This window comes from Rhinopithecus roxellana, chromosome 1 (genome assembly GCF_007565055.1).
Source record: "Rhinopithecus roxellana isolate Shanxi Qingling chromosome 1, ASM756505v1, whole genome shotgun sequence".
In the NCBI taxonomy this organism is placed as follows: Eukaryota; Metazoa; Chordata; class Mammalia; order Primates; family Cercopithecidae; genus Rhinopithecus; species Rhinopithecus roxellana.
This window is the reverse complement of record NC_044549.1, coordinates 125,941,723-125,962,514: the sequence shown is the minus strand read 5'-3', so window position 1 is coordinate 125,962,514 and position 20,792 is coordinate 125,941,723. Positions and strand designations below refer to the sequence as shown.

At 50.2% G+C, this 20,792-nt stretch overlaps 1 long non-coding RNA gene across 2 annotated transcripts; it reads right to left on the bottom strand.

Moving 5' to 3' along the window:
• Positions 1–204: 204 nt before the first annotated feature.
• On the bottom strand, positions 205–16,050 carry LOC104674488. Of its 2 annotated transcripts, XR_004059577.1 has the most exons (3): positions 15,777–16,050; positions 14,585–14,637; positions 205–498 (listed from the first exon to the last, which is right to left on the bottom strand). It is a non-coding gene; the product is annotated as an uncharacterized LOC104674488 (long non-coding RNA). The 2 variants fall into 2 exon arrangements; XR_004059576.1 differs by lacking the exons at positions 14,585–14,637; positions 15,777–16,050 and adding an exon at positions 1,636–1,692.
• Between the last annotated feature and the right edge of the window lie 4,742 nt (positions 16,051–20,792).

Sequence of the window (20,792 nt, the reverse complement as noted above, 5' to 3'; positions counted from 1 at the left end):
CCACCTCAACCTCTGGAGTAGCTGGGACCACAGGCATGCAACACCATGCCTGGCTAATTTTTTGGGTATTTTTTGTAGAGACGGGGTTTTGCCATGTTGCCCAGGCTGGTCTCAAACTCCTTGAGCTCAAGCAATCCATCTGCCTTGGCCTCCCAAAGTGCTGGAATTATAGGCATGAGCCACCGCACCTGGCCTGTATTGTTCTTTTGAAGATAAAAAGAGATCACATTTATTAAGCATTCTGCACTTATGTTCACTCTTTCCACAATATTTGCGCACCCAACACATAGTAAACACATTAAATAGTAATTTTTATTACTATTAGCAGTGGTAGCAGCATCAGAAAAGTCCTCTTGGACACCACATGGAGAGTTAGCCGGAGTCACCAGGTGTTCCAGGTTTGCCTTTGGTGGTCCCCTGCCTCTCACCTTTCTTCGAGGTTGCTCTGGTACCTCATCACCTCCACCAGCTCTTCCACCATCCTGACCTCAGCCTGGCCTGGAAGAAAGTGCAATGAGTGTGGAAGCACAAGACCAATGCTTCCACCCCAGCTTCGCCCTGCCCTGGGCCACTCCACCCTTCTGAGCCTCAATTTCCTTATCGCTGAAATAGGGACAATACTTTCTGGCTGGCTTCATTTATTGTGAGAGTCAAGAGAATAAACGTTTGTGAAAATACTTTGAAAACAGCCCCTAGCTATCAGTTTTCCACCAGGCGAATTCTGCCTTCTCATCCTCGGCACCAGCTCCTACCCCATTCCTCCCCTTCAAGTCTCTGTCGATTTTCATGGCTTTGGGCATTTTGTTCACAGTTCTGTTGACGTTTCCTTGACCTCAGAATTCTGGAGGTGGCTTAATTCCAACTTCCCCTATGGACACCTCCTCAGGGCAGGAAATATGCCACCATCCTGTGATCCCAGTGCCAGGCCCAGGAAGTGCACATAATAGGAGTTCAGTCAACGCTGGTTCCCTTTCTTCTACCAGCAAATCCCAGGGATGGAGGCCTGAAAAAGGCCCCAGTAGAATTTAAGGGAGCAGACTCTGTCCTCCGAGAGAGAGAGAGAGGTTGGGGAAGAAGGGAGGACAGGAGGAAAGGAGGGGAGCGACCCTGCGCTGCACAGGCCAAAGGATGCCTGCTGTCGCCACACATAGACGCAAGGTAATGCCAGTCTCCACAGGGGGACATTGTGCTAACTGGTTTTACTCAGCGTTCCCAAGGCTGGGAGAACCTCTGAGAGCCTCCGCAGAAAGCCAAGCCACTCTTCCTGGTAGGAAAGCAAACATTCTAAAAGGGAAGTCCTTGGGTAACAAGTTCCACTTCCTCACAGCCAGAGCACTAACCTACAACCCCGCCCTCCCTTCCTCCCCCACCACACAGGCAAACTGTTTCCTCTTCTGCTGAGCTCATGGAAACAAAGAACAGCTGTCCTCTCATTGATTGGTTTAAACATAAGAGACTCTTGCTTTACCTCCCCAACCCCTCACCCCAACCTCTGATGACCAAAATCTCAGCACAGGCAGGCTCCCCTCAGGCCTCCACCCACTCCCCTGGGCACAGAGGGGCAGCCCCTGGGCCACCCACAGGCTCCCTCCTCCTCCCTGTGGAGACCAGCCTCTGCCTGCCACTGAGACACACCTGTCCACCCTCGGTGGGGTGACTGCAGCTGCCCGGCCACTGGCTCTTACCAGTGTGGCTTTGGCATTCACACTTTTGCCACTATGATTTTGTCTCTGCAGCGGGCCTTGCGCAAGGCTGGGAGGAAACAGCCTCTGTAGAAATCAAGGTTTCCTGCTTTGTAAGGGCTGATGCGGTGCCATGGAGATATCTCCTGTGACTTCGCCAGGCAAACTGCAGCCCAAGGGAAGAATTGGGAGTGTGAAGTCCTGAGTTCACAGCTACTCAGAAACCCCTTTAAGCCTCAGTGTTTTCATTTGAAAAACGACAGTGGCAAACTGCTTATAGAGTGACTGTCAGGATCAAAAGAGATGTGGTTATGAAGGTGCATTGAAAATGGTGCCACCATGGACACACGAGTTGCTATTTCTGCCTGCCACCTCCACAGACCCCAGGTCACCACCAGCTGCCATCTCTACAAGTGGCCCTGCCTTCCTGAAAACCCCAAACCAAGACTTGCCTCCCTGGGCATCTGAATCCACCCCATCCTGTCTCCTCTGGCTTACTTACTCAACCTACACCACAGGGAAATGCATCCATTGCTTAAGAAGTGTGGAAAATTTCCTCCAGTTTTTTCCATGGTTTGTGTGCTTGTCTTACCTGTTCCGCCTCCTTCCTAGCACCGTGGGAGTATAAGCTGGCTCATCTGCAATGGATCCGTGGCCAGTACCTCTGTTCCCTCACAGCACAGGATAACAATAAGTGTGCCAAATGGAAGTGTGTGTGTGGGAGAGGGCACACAGCCAGATGGCTCTTTGGGGCAAAGCCTTATTTCTACCACATAGGACTTTGTAGACATCACTCTCTGGCTATAGAGGAGTTTCGTGCTCATTTTCTCTTGTGAATCAAGCTAATTTTGGATTCACTGGGATACAATAGTGAACCGAAAGGCAGCTGCCTACAGGAGGAGCTCAGAGAACCCAGCAGAATCAAGCCCTGGGAAGCCTTTTAGAGGATGATTTGCAGAGAAGGAGTGGGACAGTCATAAAAGTCCCACACTCTCAGTGCTCAGCAGGCTGTCCCTCCCAGTCCCAGGCTCACCTTGCAGAGGTGTGGTGGAGAACAAGCACACCCAGAAGCTCCCAGTCTGAAAGCTGACTGGCACAGCCCACCTCCATGCCACCCACGTTTCTGGGGCCAATGAGCCTCTGAGCTGGGATGTCCTGAGCAAACAAATGCCTTCCTGCCTCAAGGAGCAGAAAGTTCCAGAAGATCCAGGGTAGCTTTATCCCTGACTTAGCAAGCAGACCTAGAAGTGGGATGGAGAAAGGCTTTGAATCTCCCTCCAAAGGTCCAGAGAAATCTCCTTGGAAATTTGATTGATTATTGATTATTGTAACAAGAGTTCCTCCTCCCCCAGGAAACTCTCCAGAGTGGTCTTCTAATAGAGGCAGAACTGTGGGATGGGTGGTCAGAGGTTCCAGCCGCTGTGCTAGACCGCTTGGGTTCAAATCTTATCTTCAACAAGTTACCTAATATTCGCTGTGCTTCAGTTTCCTCATCCATAACGTGGAAATTAGAACGATATCTATCACATAGGATTGTTTTTGATTAATGAGTTACCATATGCAAAACACTTAGGGCTCAGTATTGTTATTATAAGAAAGGACTTTACTTAAGAGGCCTCCTAGTTTAATTTCTCTACCTTTACAAAAATATATTCTCTCCCTGATTCTCACACCTTTGTTTCTTTCTTTTCTTTTCTTTTCTTTTTTAAGAGAAGAACCATGTTGCCCATGCTAGTCTCAAACTCCTGGGCTCAAGCCATCCACTCACCTCAGCCTCCCAAAGTGCTGGGGTAATAGGCATTATCAATATATAATATATATGACATTATATATAATATATTATGTTGCTCCTGGCTGCTGAACTCCAGGTTTAGTGAGAGGAGAATGCTCAGTTCCTTCCTGTGGACTATGAAAGCCACAGGAGCCATTCATCAACAGCAATGGGGTGATGAGGCCATTTGGGAGTATTAGGAAGTGGAAGGTCTGAGAACCTTTTCAAACTAAGAAACCCACCTGGGCAAAGTGTCCCTGGCTTGACTCATTCAGTGCCTGTCCTGCCATATATTTATTAAAACTATATTATATCCCAGAACTTTCACATTTATTGTGTTATTTAATCTTCATGATGATCCCACAGAATAGGCTATAAAGATCTTATCAGAGAAGCTGACTGGGACCCTGGGATGGCTGTCCCACCTCCTGTCCTACTGAGAAGGATCCCATCCATCTTTGCTGCAAGCCATTCCACTGAGGAAGCTGCAAAGTGGTTCCATGGAGGACCAGTTCAGAGTCCATAATAACAGGATGACTTAATGACAGGTTGAATCAGTTGGCTATTTGGAGCAGGCACTGCAGGGAAAGGGCTGGCCATGTCAGACGTGGCTCATCCTCTTCCTTCTTCAAAAACACTCCCACTTAATGCTTGACCTCCCAGAGTCAAGGAAGTATATGACACTATTGCTAGAGTCAAAATTTGCAAAGTCAAGTGCACATCCAGCCTACTAACAAGAAATTCCAGGTGCCCCGAGGACAGTGGTGCTGGCCTCAAAGTCACAAGAGCTTTCTGGGTTTAGGCTCACCCTGCACTGACTCTGGGGAACTGGGAGTAAGACACCATACACCTGGCCTGGGAGGATCATCCTGCCCTGCTTACAGGGGAGAGGGACAGAGCCTGTTAGTCAGAGCCCCAGCTCTCCGGCATGATGCCAGAAGTCAGGAGCCTGGTGAACTCTCTCGCTCAGCCACCGCCTCTCTGGATCTCAGACCCCTTCATTATAAAGTGAGGATATCGGACTAACCATACCTAAGATAGCCGTGAGCTTGGACAGCCTGGATGACCTTCTCTGTGCCAAATTACCCTAATTCCTTCCATCTTGTGTCATTTGCCTTCCACGTATTGGTCTCATATATAATCTTTTTAAAGGCTTTTATCAGTGTAGTTCAGTTCCACGTTCCCCAAGCAGCTGGTACACACCCGACATTGACTGGATACTGGAAAATCAATGGTGCTAAGATATTTGTTTTCAGGGTGCTTCCAGTCTAGCAGAGGAAGGCAGGCAAGGGAACAGACAATGAGACCAGGGTCTCTGGAAGCTGTGGGAAGAAGAAGAACAGGGAAAAGACCCCACCAGGCCAGAAAGGGTCTTCGTGAGGAGACTTGGGTCTGAGAAGAAACTCACCCTTTCCAGGAGAAGTAGGGGCAAGGGAGAAGGGGACTAACATTTTTTGTTTGTTTTGTTTTAAGATGGGGTTTCACTATGTTGCCCAAGCTGGAGTGAATGACTATTCACAGATGCAATAATAATGCACTGTAGCCTCGAACTTTGGGCTCAAGGGATCCTCTCATCTCAGCCTCCTGAGTAGCTGAGACTATAGGTGTAAGCCATTGCAACTGGCTGGGGGGACTAACTTGTAAGTTATTATTATTATTATTATTATTATTAATTTATTCACTTATTTTTGATACAAGGTCTGGCTATATCGCCCAGGCTGGAGTGCAGTGGTGTGATCTCAGCTCACTGCAGCCTCCATCTCCCAGGCTCAAGTGATCCTCTCACCTCAGCCTCCCGAGTAGCTGAAACTACACGCACGCACCACTACACTTGGCTAATTTTTGTATTTTTTGTAGACGTGGGGTTTCACTGTGTTGCCCAAGCTGGTTGCAAACTCCTGAGCTCAAGCCTCGCCTCCCAGAGTCCTGGGATTACAGGCATGAGCCACCATGCCTAGCCTTAAGTAATTATTTCTAATAGACCAAACACCATACGAGACAACTTACATGTATTATTTCACTTCATTCTTATAACCTTTTGAGTAAGTATTAAGCCCATTTTACAGATGAGCAAACTAAGGTTCAGGGTGCCTAAACCCATACTATAGGGTCAAGCTGAGACTCAAATTCAAATCTGCCTGATTCTGGAACCCATGCTCTTTCCACCCAACTAACAGAGTGTGAAGGGCACAAATAGCTGAGACTTTGAATACTGGGCAGGGCCTGGGCCTGCTGGCCTTTTCTGAATCCTCCTGGCATCTTCCCCAGCCAACAGGAGAACTGCCACTTTAAGAGGCACAGCCCCTTAGAAGGGTTGGTTTCCACTCATTTTTAATGGCCCAGCTGCCGTGGTCTCCCTGCCTCCCCATGGACTAGTCCAGGATTTTCTCTGCAACTAAGCACTCACCACACTGGGGCCTGTCAATGTTTAATGGCAGCAAGGATCTTATCTTGGTTACCCAAGTCATGTAGATTACTCCTGCACAGGGTACCTGGAGCATGAGGGAAGGCAGCAGATGGCAGACCCGTCAATCACCCCTCTGCTCTGAGGAGGGAGGAGGGATTATTGGTGCAGAAAGGTTGAGAGGGTGGGAGAAACCGAGGGTGGCAGGGAGACACAATGTAACAGGACAGAACCCCTCGCTGCACATTTGCATGGCCCTGGCTGTGTTCTCCACCCTGCCTATTCTCGGTCACCTCCCATAGGGACTGCCCACTGCACACACTCTTAAGGCCCTCCTGGGAGACCCAAAACACAGGGGAGTGAGTGGTTGAATTTCTGTGGAGCTTGACCACAGAAAGTGACCTTTGAGCCCACTCTGGTGTTCCCTGGGCATCAGAATCTCTGCTTATTTTCAGGGAGAAAACACAGCACTACTTGTCTCTCTTATGAACTGTTGAAAACTCTGATGTCAGGTGCTCCAGGGACATGGGTGTGTTGCAAAGGTCACACAAACCATACCTTCAGTACAACCTCACAGATTCGTAGATGTGTGAGCTGGGTGGCGGGGGCCGGGGCCCGGGAGGCGTCCTGGGTCCTGGCTCTAGAGTACCCTGAAGGGGAGGGATAGGTTCTTGCTGCTCCCCCAGGCCCAGGGAATGCCTGGATCAGATAGTCAAGTTCTATTTGGGGAGTAGAACGTCACAGTTCAAACACAGAACCAGAGGCCACTCTGATGTTATTTACAGACTTAAGATGTAGCCTCCAAGCTGGTAGGGAGGGCAGTGGGCTTGCTGCCTTCTCCAATTTCTCCTGCTCTCTGAATTTCTTATATCCTGTCACCATCCATCACCCTCCTACCTTGTCTCCATCCAGGAGCACCCTGTGCTGCCGTATCTGATGTGTCATTCACAGTTGGCAGCCTGGAGAGAGTGTTCTTAGGACAGAGGGAGGGGATTGGGAGCAGAACAGAGGCCCCACCACCAGTGCCAGGGGACCCAGAGAGGTTCCTAGACATGGGGCTGGGGAACTGGGAGTGGGGGGAGGGGGCAAGGAGGGCCCAGGGAGGCCTCATTGGGTCGGGTGAACATTTCCCTGCCCGGTGTTCCGGGGCTTTCTGCCTGATGGGAGTTACAATGAAAAGCAGCAGGATGCTTTTCTAGGAAGACTTCGGCAGGTTGGGGGTGGGGGGCAGTAAGGGTGGTTTCATAATTATTTCTCTGCTAGTTCAAATGGGAAGAAAGCTGGCTGACTGGACCAATAATAGGCAGCACATCAGACAAATGTTCACAGGGCTGGGACCCTTGACTCCTAGGGTGGGCTTTTGAAGTTTGAACTTCCAGGGACTGGGGAATCCTGAAGGATGTTTCTGAGACCCTGTGCAGCTTGATACCAATGGTGTTAGGATTGAAGGCACCGGGCTTGTCTGCTCTGAAAAGCACATGCTTGTGTTACCTCATGTGTCACTTGCTGAGGTTTCCGTGCCAATGAAGTCCCTCTTCCTGACTCCTCTCTTTACCTTCAACATACACGCGTGGCGTCTGCGCCAATTGCTTCATAGCCTTTACCCCCGCAAACAGCACAGCCCCTGATACGCACGTGATATGTGTAACAATAGTCCTTACCTCAACATGCTATGAGAATTAAGTGAGATACTCTGTATGGAATGCCTAGACCAACACTTAGCACACAGTTAACTTAGTAAGTCAGCTGGTGTTACAGAGGCAGCAGTGACGGTAAGCAGGCAGGCGGCTCAGCTCCAACCTCCAGGCATGTTGCTGTGTAGTCCTCCCATCCATGGCTAATCCCCGTATCATAGATCTTCACTTTAAGGAAAACTCACTGGTTAGCCCCTCTCCAGCCTCTAGCACACACCAAGCCCTGAGCATAATTGTGTTCCATGTACTTTTCCTTAAAGCCATAAAAACTTACTGAACAACTACCATGCTCTAAAGTACTGGCAAACGAAGGTGAATAAAACAGGGTCTGTGCTGTCAGCAAATGCTCAGTTTATCTGGAGAGACAAGATGGATGCTTCCTGAGTAGTGAGGACTACGGGTGCATGCTACCCCATGCCCCACTAATTTTTTATTTTATTTTATTTTATTTTATTTTAATTATGTGTGGAGACAGGATCTCCCTATGATTCCTTGTCTAGTCTTGAACTAGAGAATCTCCTGGGCTCAGGTGATTCTCTCCTGCCATGGCCTCCCAAAGTGCTGGGATTACAGGCGTGAGCTACCATGCCCAGCAAAGAGCATTGCTTTCTTGGAAAACCAAGTCCAAGGAGGATGGCATTGATTTTTTTTTCCCTAGGAAGGCCCTGTGGGAATCCCAAGAAAACTGAATGAAAGGCAGCTAGCAGCTGTTTAGCTGTGGGTCATCTTCACCTGCCACTCCCTCTTCCAAGGGTGGAAGCCCAGTGCTCATCCTCTCCAGAGAAAAGGACAAGCTTGAAGTTCCCAGCCAAGCCCTCTACTGGAGGCAGCTGGGCTGGGCTGGAAGGAGGGGAAAATCCAGTCTAAGGCAGAAACATGCTTTGGGGTTCTGCCTCCTGAGTCAGTTCTGGCTGCCCGGGGCAAGGAGGAGTGACCGAGCCCCACCCAGATCTCTGGGATGCTACGTTTTCTTATTCTACATCAGTATAAGCTCTCCTCTTCACAGTCTCAGGGCACCAAGTTCTTGTAAACAGAGGGAAATGTACTTTAGCAAAACTTCCCAGATCTGATCTACTTATTCAACAAAGTATTTACTGAGTACTCATTCATGCCAGACTGTTCTACATGCTAGGGATACGGCAACGAACACAGACAGGCAAAACCCCCTGCTCCCTTGAAGTTTATATTCTACTGGGGAAGACAGACAGTAAATAAGGAAATATCTAAAACATTAATGATATTTACTATTGATAGATATTAATGATATTTATTAATGATAAATACTATTAGTGATAAAGGCTAATGTGAAATAATCTAGCAGCAAAGCGGGATAGAAGGTGCCAATAGTGAGGCCGGGTGTGATGGCTTACGCCTGTAAGAAGCACTTTGGAAGGCCAAAGCAGGTGGATTGCTTGAGGTCAGGAGTTCAAGACAAGCCTGGCCAACATCATGAAACCCCATCTCTACTAAAAATGCAAAAATTATCTGGGCATGGTGGCACATGCCTGTAGTCCAAGCTACTCGGGAGGCTGAGGCAGGAGAATCGCTTGAACCTGGGAGGTGGAGGCTGCAGTGAGCTGAGATCCCACCACTGCACTCCAGCCTGGGCAACAAGAGTGAGACTCCATCTCAAAAAAAAAAAAAAAAAAAAGGTGTCAACAGCTAGCATATGATTGAAAGTTTAGATTGGACAGCCAGGGAGGGCCTTATGGAGAAAGTAGCCTTTGAGGGAGGCATGAGGATTCTGAAGGAATAGAATTCCAAGCTGAGGAAACGGCACATAGAAAGGCACTGGGGCAGAGTGCCATGCGGCTGGAGACGGGAGAGCAGGGGAGAAAGCAAAGAGGTGGAGTCAGAGGTGGTGGGGGACACCATCTTAAAGGGCCTCATAGGCCATGATGAGAATGATGAGGACCCAGGCTTTTCCTCTTAGTGAGAAGGAGCGGCCGACGAGAATTTGGGAAGAGGAGTCAGATGATGTGACATATTTTTAAGAGACTGTTTCTGACAGCTGTGCTGGAAATAAATGAGGGCTCCGTGTCAGTGGGAAATAGTGGTGGTTTGGTTTGGGTTGTTGGCAGTTGGAAGGTAAGAAGAGACTGGACATTTTAAAGGAGGAATCTACAGGGTTGGCTGACAAAATGTGGGTTGTGAGAAAAACCCATGTGTGCCAGGCACTATGTGAATAACTATGTGAATATGTAATGTCGTTAAAATTTTACGTTAATCACATAAGCAAAGTTCTACTGCATTTTTCTTTTTTCTTTTTCTTTTTTTTTTTTTTTTGAGATGGAGTCTCGCTCTGTCGCCCAGGCTGGAGTGCAGTGGCGTGATCTGGGCTCACTGCAACCTCTGCCTCCTGGGTTCACGCCATTCTCCTGCCTCAGCCTCCGAGTAGCTGGGACTACAGGCGTCCGCCACCATGCCTGACTAATTTTTTATATTTTTAGTAGAGACAGGGTTTCACCGTGTTAGCCAGGATGGTCTTGATCTCCTGATCTTGCGATTCACCCGCCTCTGCCTCCCAAAGTGCTGGGATTCCAGTCGTGAGTCACTGCACCCGGCCTTTGCAAAGTTCTATTGTTATAGCCCACTTTATAGACGTGGAATCACTTAAGAGAGGCCAAGTGACTGGAAAAATCACATGGCTAGCAAGAGGCAGAGCTCTGACATTTATTTATTTATTTTTGTTTTTTGTTTTGTTTTGTTTTCTAATTCCAGGTTAAGTTCACAGAGAGCTGGTATTTAAACCAAATCTTCCACTGAACACGGACCTTGAACTCTTAGCAGCTACGCTGTAAAAATCTCATCCATTCATTCAACAATTCTCCATTGCTCATCAGCTCTGCTTCAGGAACTGGTCTACATGTTGAGGACGCAAAGATGAGTAAGAGAAAGTCCTTGACTTTGAGGAATTTACGGTTTGGAGGCGGAGACAGAGGTAAATAGAAATAACAACAGCGATATAACCGTGCAAAGTCCTAAGCTCTCAGAGGAGAGGTGAGAAAAGACCCCTCAGAGGAGGTGACGTGTGGGCAGATGATGAGTAGGGCTTTGCCAGAAGAGTAGGAATGGATGGAAAAGCATTCCTGGCAGACGGAGCTGTGTGTGCAAAGGCCAGGAGGGGCAGAGGCAAGGCCCCGAGAAGGGCAAGCACTGGTGCAGTGTTTTGTTGCGGGAGCAGCTCGAGGAGGCCTGGGAGGTGAGATGAGACAGAAGTGAGCAGGGCAGTCAGGAAGGCCTGGAAAGGGCTTCCCCAGGCCAGGGGTAGTCCTTGCAGTTACCAAGGGGGAATGGAGCCAATCAGATCTCTCCTTATGTGGAGGGTGGACACCAGACAGCGGACACAGTTTTCCCTATTTCAGCATGACGCTCCCTGGGAAATCTGGTAGGACTGAGAGAACAGTCCAGGTTTCCAGGAAACAAACCGTACTCTGTCCCTGCGTGCGTGTCTCTCTGTGTGTCCGTCTATAAATATCCTCAGACACAGCACTTGGCTGCAGTCTCCCCCGGGCCCCCGCGGCATCTTGCTCACACTCCCCAGCTGCCTCTGCCCCTCCTCCTCCCTCCTGGCCAGGACCTCCCTGGCAAACACCAGTTTCACTAGCCGCAGGCAAGGCTGCGTGGGGGCCAGGACTGTGACCTCTGCCTTATCATTACTCCCCACAGGACACCAAAGCAAGTGTCCAAACGGCAGCAGGAAGGGTGAGAATTTGGCTCAAGGAGGAAATCTGGAGACTGTTAAACCCAAGCTGAGCATGAACTGATGCCCCAGTGGGGCGGAAAGGGGAAGTTTGTTTCAAAACCTAACCCACATCCAGTGGTTCACAGACCATCTTGATCAAAGGCTGTGAATGGATGAGATGGTGACCCTTGTCCCATCCAGCTCTGTGATCCTTCAGATCAGATTGGTCAGGGGAGAGAGCAACAGAGAAAGACAGAAAATATATATATATATATAAAATATATATATGTATATAATATATATGTATATATACACACACACATACACATATATGTATTTGTACACACACACACGTAGAGACAAAGACAGACACAGGAAATAGGCAGAGACAGAGGGAGGCAGAGGCAGATAGACAGTCAGAGACAGAGATGGAGCCACCAAGTATGGGTTCAAACCATGACAATTTTTTTTTTCTTTTTTTCGAGTCTCACTCTGTCACCCAGGCTAGAGTGCAGTGATGCGATCTTGGCTCACTGCAAACTCCACCTCCCAGGTTCAAGCGATTCTTCTGCCTCAGCCCCCCGAGTAGATGGGATTACAGGCACACGCCACCATGCCTGGCTGATTTTTGTATTTTTAGTAGAGATGGGGTTTCACCATGTTGGCCAGGCTGGTCTTGAACTCCTGACCCCAGGTGAACCACCCACCTTGGCTAGCCATGACAGTTTTCAAAGACACAGCACAGGCAGATCTGTGAGAAATGTTACACAGGATTAATGTGATACACATCAGAGTCTAGCTCAGTTCCCCTTCCAGATTTCCAGCTCAGAAATTCATACCACTGCCTCCTCTTTTATTGTCAGCCCTGGAGAAAAACAAAAAGAAAACCAAAAACAAAGTAACGCAAAAACCCAGAGGGACAAGGAAACAGAGGGAAACCCCAGACTCCCACAGGTAAGTACTGAGGGCAGGTTCCTCCCCAAGCGCTTCCAAACCCTTCCGTTCCTAGCCAAGGGGAACCCGGGTTTCCAGCAGCTCTTCCTGAGTCTGAGCCCCATCCAGCAGGTCAGGGCCTGGCTGGGGGCGGCCTGGGTGCTGTTTCCAGGCACTGGCTGTCTCCCACCCTTCTAAAGTACTAGGACTTGGTACATCTCACCAGGCAGCTGAGCTGAGCTCTCGAGTCAGCCAAACAACCTCCTGGGCCCTTGGCTTGTCAGGGGCCACCCTGGGAGACACAAGTCCTGTTCTCCATGTACTCTAGTGTGAAGGATAGGCCGTGTGACCTCAGCAGGCCCCTTCCTTCCTGGGACCCAGTTCCCTGGTCTGTGAAATGGGAATAGAAACATTTGCTCTGCTAACCCACAGGATGGTGATGAGCAGGGACGGAAATGCCAGCTGTGAAGGACATCTGTGAGCTGTGTGTGCAGCACAGTTCAGGGAATCCTGATGTCCTACCTGCTCTAGGCTGGCTCGTGTTCATGTCATCCATAGCAGGCTTCCAACCAGAGCACGGATAGGAGTTGGCTTTCTTAGGAGTGTGCTTTCTTGGAGGGTGAGCCTGAATTGGGGTATCTTCAAGAAGACCAGTTTGGGGGCTGCCTCTCTCCTTCAGAGGTTTGTGTAGAGAGTGTGGGTGGGGTAGAGGTTGGGAAGGGGCCATCTGGGGGGAAGAAAGGCTCTTCCAAAAGGTTTCCATCCTCCTGGCCCAAGCAGCACCCCACACCCTCTTCTCCACCCACCAACCCCAAATCTTCAGATTCCTCTGGGCAGCTCCGGCCTCAGTTCCTTGGTCCCTCAGGTCTCCAGGTAAGAAATTAGTCTGCGGGGAATGGGGGAAGCAGATCACTCTGGGAGCATCCTCCTCCGTCTCCCCCTTCTCCACCGGCAGTTCATACTAGCAGGATCAGAGACACAGAGCTGAGGCCAAGGAGCGGAGGGACTCAGCCAACCTGGTTCAGACGCCTGCGGGAAACCCGCCCCATAGCCCTGTTTGTGAAGTTGATCTTTCTCTCCCATGGGCTCGGTAGAATCTCTAAATTTGAAACTTATAAAACCCAGCATCAGTGTCATGACTATGAGACAATTATCACTTACCGAGTCCCTCCTCACACTGGGCCAGGCGTTAGACACTTTACATATTTCAAGTGGAATCCTCTCCCAGTTCTGTGGCTGAATGTGCCCCGATTGACACATAAGGAATCTGGGATTCCATAAGGGCAAAAAACATGCCCAAGGTCACACACTGTGGCAAGTGGCAGTATCAAGCTGTTGTCCCAGGTCCCCCAGACTTGGAAACCTGTCACCTGGGAAACGTGTCACTCAGGGAAGGCATATGGCTGAGGGAAGTGAGATACAGTATCTTCAAATCCACTCTAAGAACCAGAAAACATCTCCCTCCAGTTGAGTGCTGTATACCCTTAGGGTAAGAATGGCACTCAGTTGGCAGAGCACAGCGTTCACGCTTGTAATCCCAGCACTTTGAGAGGCCAAGGTGGGTAGATCGCTTGAGCCCAGGAGTTTGAGAAACCAGCCTGGGCAACACAGTGAGACCTCGTCTCTACAAAAAATACAAAAATTAGCCACGAATGATGGTGTGTGCCTGTAGTCCCAGGAGGTGGAGGTTGCAGTGAGTCAAGATCATGCCACTGCACTCCAGCCTGGGCAACAGAGCTAGACTCTATCTCAGAAAAAAAGAAAAGAAAAAAGAATGTCACTAAATCAAATTGTAGCCCAATGGATTATTTGGCACCTGCCTGACTGGAGAGACACTGTGATAAGGGAACGGCTCGAGGAATAGCAAGGGCTTGTGAGAGGACCCAGGGCTGACCGGGGTGAAGAAGAAGAGCATGCAGACAGTGGCCATTATAAATATGCCTTCTGTAGACAGGGAAGTCACCCAGCTGCCCAGTAATAGCAAGAGCTACTATTTATGTTGCATCTGCCTGGACCTAGTCATTGCACAGCACATCATCTGTATGCTCCTCCCAGCAACTCTCTGGATTGTTCTATGATCATCTCCATGTATCAGATAAACAAGCCAGGGCTTAAGCAACCTGCCAAGGACATGTTGTTAAGAACTGGTAGAGCTAAGATTACAATCCAGGTCACTCCTGAGCCACACTTTCCCTGACACTTCCCGGCACATCACGCATTTCTGTAGCCCCGTCTTGACAGATTGAGAAATCCTTCAAGAAAGGCTGGCTCCATTTGCTCTGGTTCTGCCTTTGCCCAGCATCACCAGGAGGGAATGGATGACTTGAGCCAATTCCTGACACCAGCCTTCTAAATGAACTGGAGCTCACTGTAAGCGGTCACAGTGGCGTTCTGTTTATCCATTCATCCACCTACTGTATGTTTGGTTGGGTGAGCCAGGCCTGTAGGTGTTAACCAATTCTGGTCACCTGAAAAATAAAACAAAGACAAGTTCTAGAACTGTCAAAACAAGACGGGCCCTGCCACTCTAACCGAGGTTCTGCTTCAGGGAGTTGGGGTGGTGGGAGGGGCAGAGGCTCCCTAAGGAGCCAGTTCAGGCTACAGCTTAGGATATACAGGCAAAAGTCCTGGCTGTGTGTCCTGGGACAAATTACCTAACCTCTCTGGGCTTCATTTTTCTACCAACCTCACAGAATAAGCGTTTGTAAAATAACTCAGCAAACGGTAAACTGCCTTATAGTCTGCCCGAAGTTATCACAGCTGCTGTGGGTGCCTGCCTAGCCCACTGGCCCCTCCACAGCAGGCATTGCTGTGGGGCCTCACTCCTGTCACCTGATAAGATGATGCCTCTGGCTCCTTAAGACTCAGCGTGCCTCGCCCCCTTCAGGGTCTTGGAAGCCTTTGTTGGTGCCCCGCCCCCCCCACCCCCACCATCAGGAGCCTTCCCCAGGGTTTGTGATCCTATAGTAGTTGCCCAGCACCCTCCCTGCTCTGCCAGCTCCTGTCTGTACCCTCAGCCCGGGAAGGATGATCACATGGTGGTCATCTATGTGTAAGTGTCTATGAAAAGGGTGATTCTGGGAAGTGGCGAAGCAAAAAGGGGATGCTGACAGGGCAGATGGGAGGGGCCTCCACTAGCCCTGTCTGCTTCAGTTTGAGTTAGCTTTCTCCACCCTGTGTGGCCACAGGCTGCCTCCCAGACCAGCCTGACTATCCTGGGGAGTATCAACCTGCAAACAGTTGTCTCTTGGGGTGAGGATGCATTGCCCCCTCAGGCTAGGAGTCCCAGACAGAGGGCATGCTAACCCCCTTCCCCTGTGCATGGGCCCCACCTGGCCCGGCAGGTATCAGAGCCCAGGCTGGCTGATCCGACCTGAGCAATCACCTGCGGCTGGGTAAGACAGTGATCTCACCAGGCTTTTGGTTTGATTTGGTTTTGTCTTCTTGTCCAAGAACCTAAGGCCTATTTTACAATCCCCTGACTCCTTTCCTCTGAACAGAGAAACAAGCAGGGCTTCCTCCGTCCGGACCTCACATTGACTTGGCTAGCAGGAGCACCAGAGAGACGGCTCTGTTGCAGGGGTCATCGGCCAAGGAGGTGGTCTACCTGGTGGGTCCTTCCTGCTGCAGGGCACACAGACGGGCTCCCGTGGGGCTGAGCACGAGGCAGTGGCTCCTGACCCTCCTGCAGCATCGGCACCGCCCCTGCCGGCCGCGGGAGCCCAGGACCGGGCGGACAGGAGAAGCCCCACCTCGGCTCAGCGCAAAGCCCACAGCACCTTCCCCGGTGCACAGATGCGGTCACACGCACGCCCGTCTACACACACCCAGAGGAAGTCAGACGGGTGAGCAATGGTGACTGGCTTTGAATAAACACAATCAGCGATTTCAGATCTCTGGGGACCAGGTACCTTTTCTGGGCCTCGAGGCTCAAGCACCAAGCGGAGGCCTGGCTCCCTCTGCCGGTGAGCTTGGGCGCGCACACCTGGTCTGCGGTTAATAAGCTGGGGGAGCCGCCGCCTCTGTGCTGGGTCCTGTGGGATGGCAGAAATTCTCTCGCTCCCTCCTCTCCGTCTAGGGGGTCAGAGTGATTTACTTCAAGTCATTCTACCAAAGGCAGGATCGTCTCCCTATCGTGTGGAAGGAAAGATGAGACTCAGAGAGTTTAAGCAAATGTCCCAGGATCACACAGCAAGTTGGGGGCAGCCCTGGAATTGGTCTACTTCACTGGAGAACCAGAACTGACGTCACTGGGCCCACCCAGACTCCCGCAGGAGTCCGCGCCTGGGTCTCCTCCTCACCCTGTTCTTCCCGGTCAAAGGCCAACGCTGGACCGTTTCTATATCCTGGGCCTGCTCAGGGAGGGTTCTGGGCTAAAGGAATCGCGATGCTGGGCAAATGCTCCGTCAGCCACTTAGTGGGGAAGCCTAACTGGGGGACCACTGCAGGAAGTGAGGTCCAGAAGGGGCCTGCAACAGCCTTCCCCTCGGGGAGCTCCCACTCCTGGGGGAGACAGGCCAGATGAGACTACCAAGAAGTCACACCCCTGCCTTCCCCCAGGGAGCAGTGCTGGATTTAGGTGGAGGTCAAGTGGCTTGAGGGTGAAGGTTGGAGGGCTCCTGAAGCTAGGCCAGGGTGGGTTCTCTAGCAGGGAGTGGACGCTCAGGCCCAGGATCACTGCCTTCTTGGTGGGAGTCTCCTATGCCATCCTTCCCCTGTACTCAGCCCCTCCAGGATCATAGGGGCCACCCATTTGTCTTGCTAGTAGGGGCCCTCTTTATCCTTGAGAACGTACAGGTTCGTGTCTTGCTTTTTTGGGCTGGGCCACCTTGAAATGAACGTTCAGGCTGCAATTAACCCTAAGGATTTACTGCAGCTTACGAAGAAGCTTTTTCTTTTCAGAGCTGTTGGCCAGGGTCCAGGGCTGTCCCCACTCCCATCTGGTCCTGGCGGTCTGCCCTTGAGGCTGGGGCAATATGAGGAGTGTGCAGGCAAGTCCAAGGCTATGACTCACATCATGTCTCCAGGCTCCAGGCGTCTTCCTAGGTTGCCTGCCAGGTAACAACTGTAATCAGCATCTCACAGGCCCCAAAGCTCAGCTGAGTCTCCTCACCTGGGAAAAGGCTTCCTTCATGGGCCCACTCCTCCCTGAGATCTTTTAACAATAGTTTCCATCAACAGGCAGTGAGTAGACACCTCAAACAGGGAAATCCCTCACTACTGTACCATGATGATTACAGGACAAGGACTTGGAGCCAAATAGACCGGGATCTGATCCTAGTTCAGCCAGTTACTATCTATGTCACCTTGGGCAAGCTGCTTAACCTCTCTGAACCTCAGTTTCCAAATCTATCAGTCAGGATAATAGTTCCTATGGCCGGCGGTTGTGCAGGAATGGAATGGGATAATGCATGGACTCCAAGGGGTAAATAGTTTGTGTGATAGTGGCATTATTTCTTCTTAAATGTCACTGTGAGTTACTCTACTACCCTGAGGTCTGGTTCAGAAGCTCTGGTAAGAAGTTTCAGCGTGATCCTGTGAGTTTGCATAGACAAAGCACTCAGGCACGGGCTGCAGGAGCTGTGGCCACATTTGAGAGCATGTGAGCTACTGCCACACATTCCAGAATATCTGGAGGCAGGAACAGAGAAGGGGAGGTTGTGTATAGTATATTCCAGGCTCTGTGCTAGATCCTTTGCATCGGAGACTTCAGTTAATACAACTTGTTTGTGGTAAGATAGCATTATCTCCAAGCCTAGAGAGGCCATGAGACTTGCCCGAGGCCACAATCTAGTCTGGTAGAAGCTGCTAGTCTCCAATAACTTGCTACTGTTTTATCAGGGTAAGAAAAGTTGTGGCAGGAAACATGGCTGCCCAGAATGAAGACTGCATTTCCCAGTCTCCTGTGTGGGTAGGCGTGGTCACATGACTGAGTTCTGGCCAAAGAGAAGTAAGTGGACATGTCATGCAGCAGTGTCTGAGAACCTTTCTTAAGACACAGGTTGTGCATCTGCTGTCTGCTCCTTCTTCTTTGTCCCTCCCTCTATTTTGCTGCTTGGTAGGCAGGTGCTACCTTGAACCACGAGGGCAAGGGCCACTCAATAACAACACAATAGCTGCTGTTGTGAATTTTCTGTTGCTCTCATTTCTACCTCATCTTAACTGAGATGCCCTGTGATAGAGTGGGGGATTCGCACCTGAGTCAGTGAGCTGTTTCTCAACACAATGCGAGGTTTCTGGATCCCCTGTGTGCTCCTGCTGTACCTCATCAGCTCTTAGGTGTGACGCATCCCTTGGAACTCTGATGAGGTGGTGTTGGAGGAGGGGAGCCACTCTAATGCAGCTTTTCAAACTCATCCATTCCAAAGATTGCTCGGGCCCTTTGCTAGATCCAGAGGCAGCTTGAGTGCAAAAGCCCAGGGTCCTGAGAGGGTGGAAGAGGTGACATTTCTAAGATCCAGGAAACCCCAGCCTCTGCCACAAGACTGGCTGCATAGCTACCCCTGTGGCAGGTGAAAGCAACACTCAGGTAGTCCTGGGACTCTTTCTAAACTTCTCTGGCCTGGCCCTCAATGTCCTCTGACAGACTCTAGCTTGCTGGGACACCTCTAAGGAAACTGCCAAGGGAAACTGCAGAAGCAGGAGCAGGTTAGAAGTGCCCCAGGTGTCCTCTTTCCATGGGGGAATTTGGAGAAGCATTCTGAGCCCAGCAAAGTGTCAGGCAGGCAAGGCAAGGCCCCACCTGATAGGAGGTGTGTCCTCGTACCTAGTCTCAGCAGGGAAGGTTGCCAGCTTCACGGCTGTGTTGGATTCAGTCTGAGTTAAAAGGGCTATAAGATCCTTGGTAAATGACCAGAGTCTGAATGTCACAGGGAAGAGGTTGGACTGGGACCCAAGACAGCTTGCTATGTATCTGGGAAGATGCTATTTACAAACAGAGAAGATATTTACCGACTGGACAATCCTGGGGAAGTCTCCCACCCTCTCACTCTCGTTCATAAAGTGAGGATCATGATCACTACCTCTCAAGGTTACTGTAACATTGAATGAGGTAATGAATATGAAAACGCTCAGAATCTATAAAGCACCTACAAACCTGGAAGATTATAATTCTGCATTTGTACTGTAGAAATAACAGTACCATGGTTGCTATTAGTGCCCAGCCAAACCCCCTTTACTGGTCTGGTACAACCCTCCATTCGTGCCCGCTGGCTGCTGTGAGGTTTGGCTGGTAACAGTTCACAGTTATTCCCTCTGCAGAGACTTTCCCGGGAATGGAAGCTGCCTTGCTTGGGGCTTGCAGCCGATGCTTGTCTGACACAGGGGCAGGAAAGGCCAGTCCCCGACCTCAAGACCAGATGAACTCTGGTGTAGCACATGCTCCAGGGCTCCCCGTGAAATCAGGCCGCGGCTCAGCCACAGCTGACACCACAGCCTGGCTCCCTCCTTCCCCACCCCACTCTCTTTCCTTTTCTTTCTTCTGAGGGTTCTTCCCCAATAGAAGAATATGTGCACTGAAATCTGTCCCAGGCTGTGCTTTTAATGAATCTGGCCCAACCGTCTGCTTTATGAAGTTGCTATGAGGCTTAAATAATATAATATAGATAAAGAGATTATAATATAGTTAAAGAGATTAGCCCAGTGCCTGGCATATATAGTGCATATCCAATTAATGTCAGAGATTGCCATCATCCATGAGACTGGAGCATCAGGAACGTCTTAGTGTAATAGTGAGGTGTGGAAATCTGGTGAGTGAGTCAGCGGATTGAATTTTACATGCTTAGGGATTGGGGTGGGCAGAGAGAAGAGCAGTTGGGTTTCCTTGGGTATCACTGGTTCTCTCTGCTGTGTACCGGCAGTAAGGGGCCGGTACACAGCTAGGGAAAAGTTCCAGTCATTACATATTTCTACCAGCAGAGGACGCCACTTCCATACAAATAAGTGTTTTCCTCTGCTATTTGATGCAGCTTTCATCAAAGCAGTCTAGGTTGGCAGGAAAGATCAGGTACATGACAGAGCAGAAAGTGCCTTCAGATTTGCACAGATAATAGGAAAGGGCAGAACAGGGAGAAACAGTGAGTTAAGCTGTTCAGGAAGCTTCCTGGGAGATGAGGTCTTGAGCAGGGCACTCAAGCCCCAGAAGGAGTATTGAGTGGAGATGGCATTCCCAGAGAAGCCACTGCCCTAAGCAAGGTGACCAGGGCCTGAGCCAGGGCCGTGGCAGTGAGGCAGCCAAGAGAGGGTATGAAGGACACCAAAGACAGGGACAGGACTGATTTCAGCTGAGAGGTCTAGGAGGAGATCATGGGCCCATCGACATGGGGTAGAAGTCAGGAAGAAACACGTTTTTACAGGACAGAGCACACTTCTCCAACTGGTCTGACTGCCCTGACATTGTAACATGTCCTCCGCAAGAGGGATTCCTGTTTTGTGTGGATTCTAGAAAGCAGCAAAATATTCAGAGGTGTTAATAGCATCAAGATTTCATTGGTTCTTTCCATTTTTTTAATCTTTATTTTTTGAGACGGGGTCTCATTCCCTGCCCCAGGCTGGAGTGCAGTGGCACCATCACGGCTCACAACAGCCTCAACACCCCAGGGTTCAGGCGATCCTCCTGCCTCAG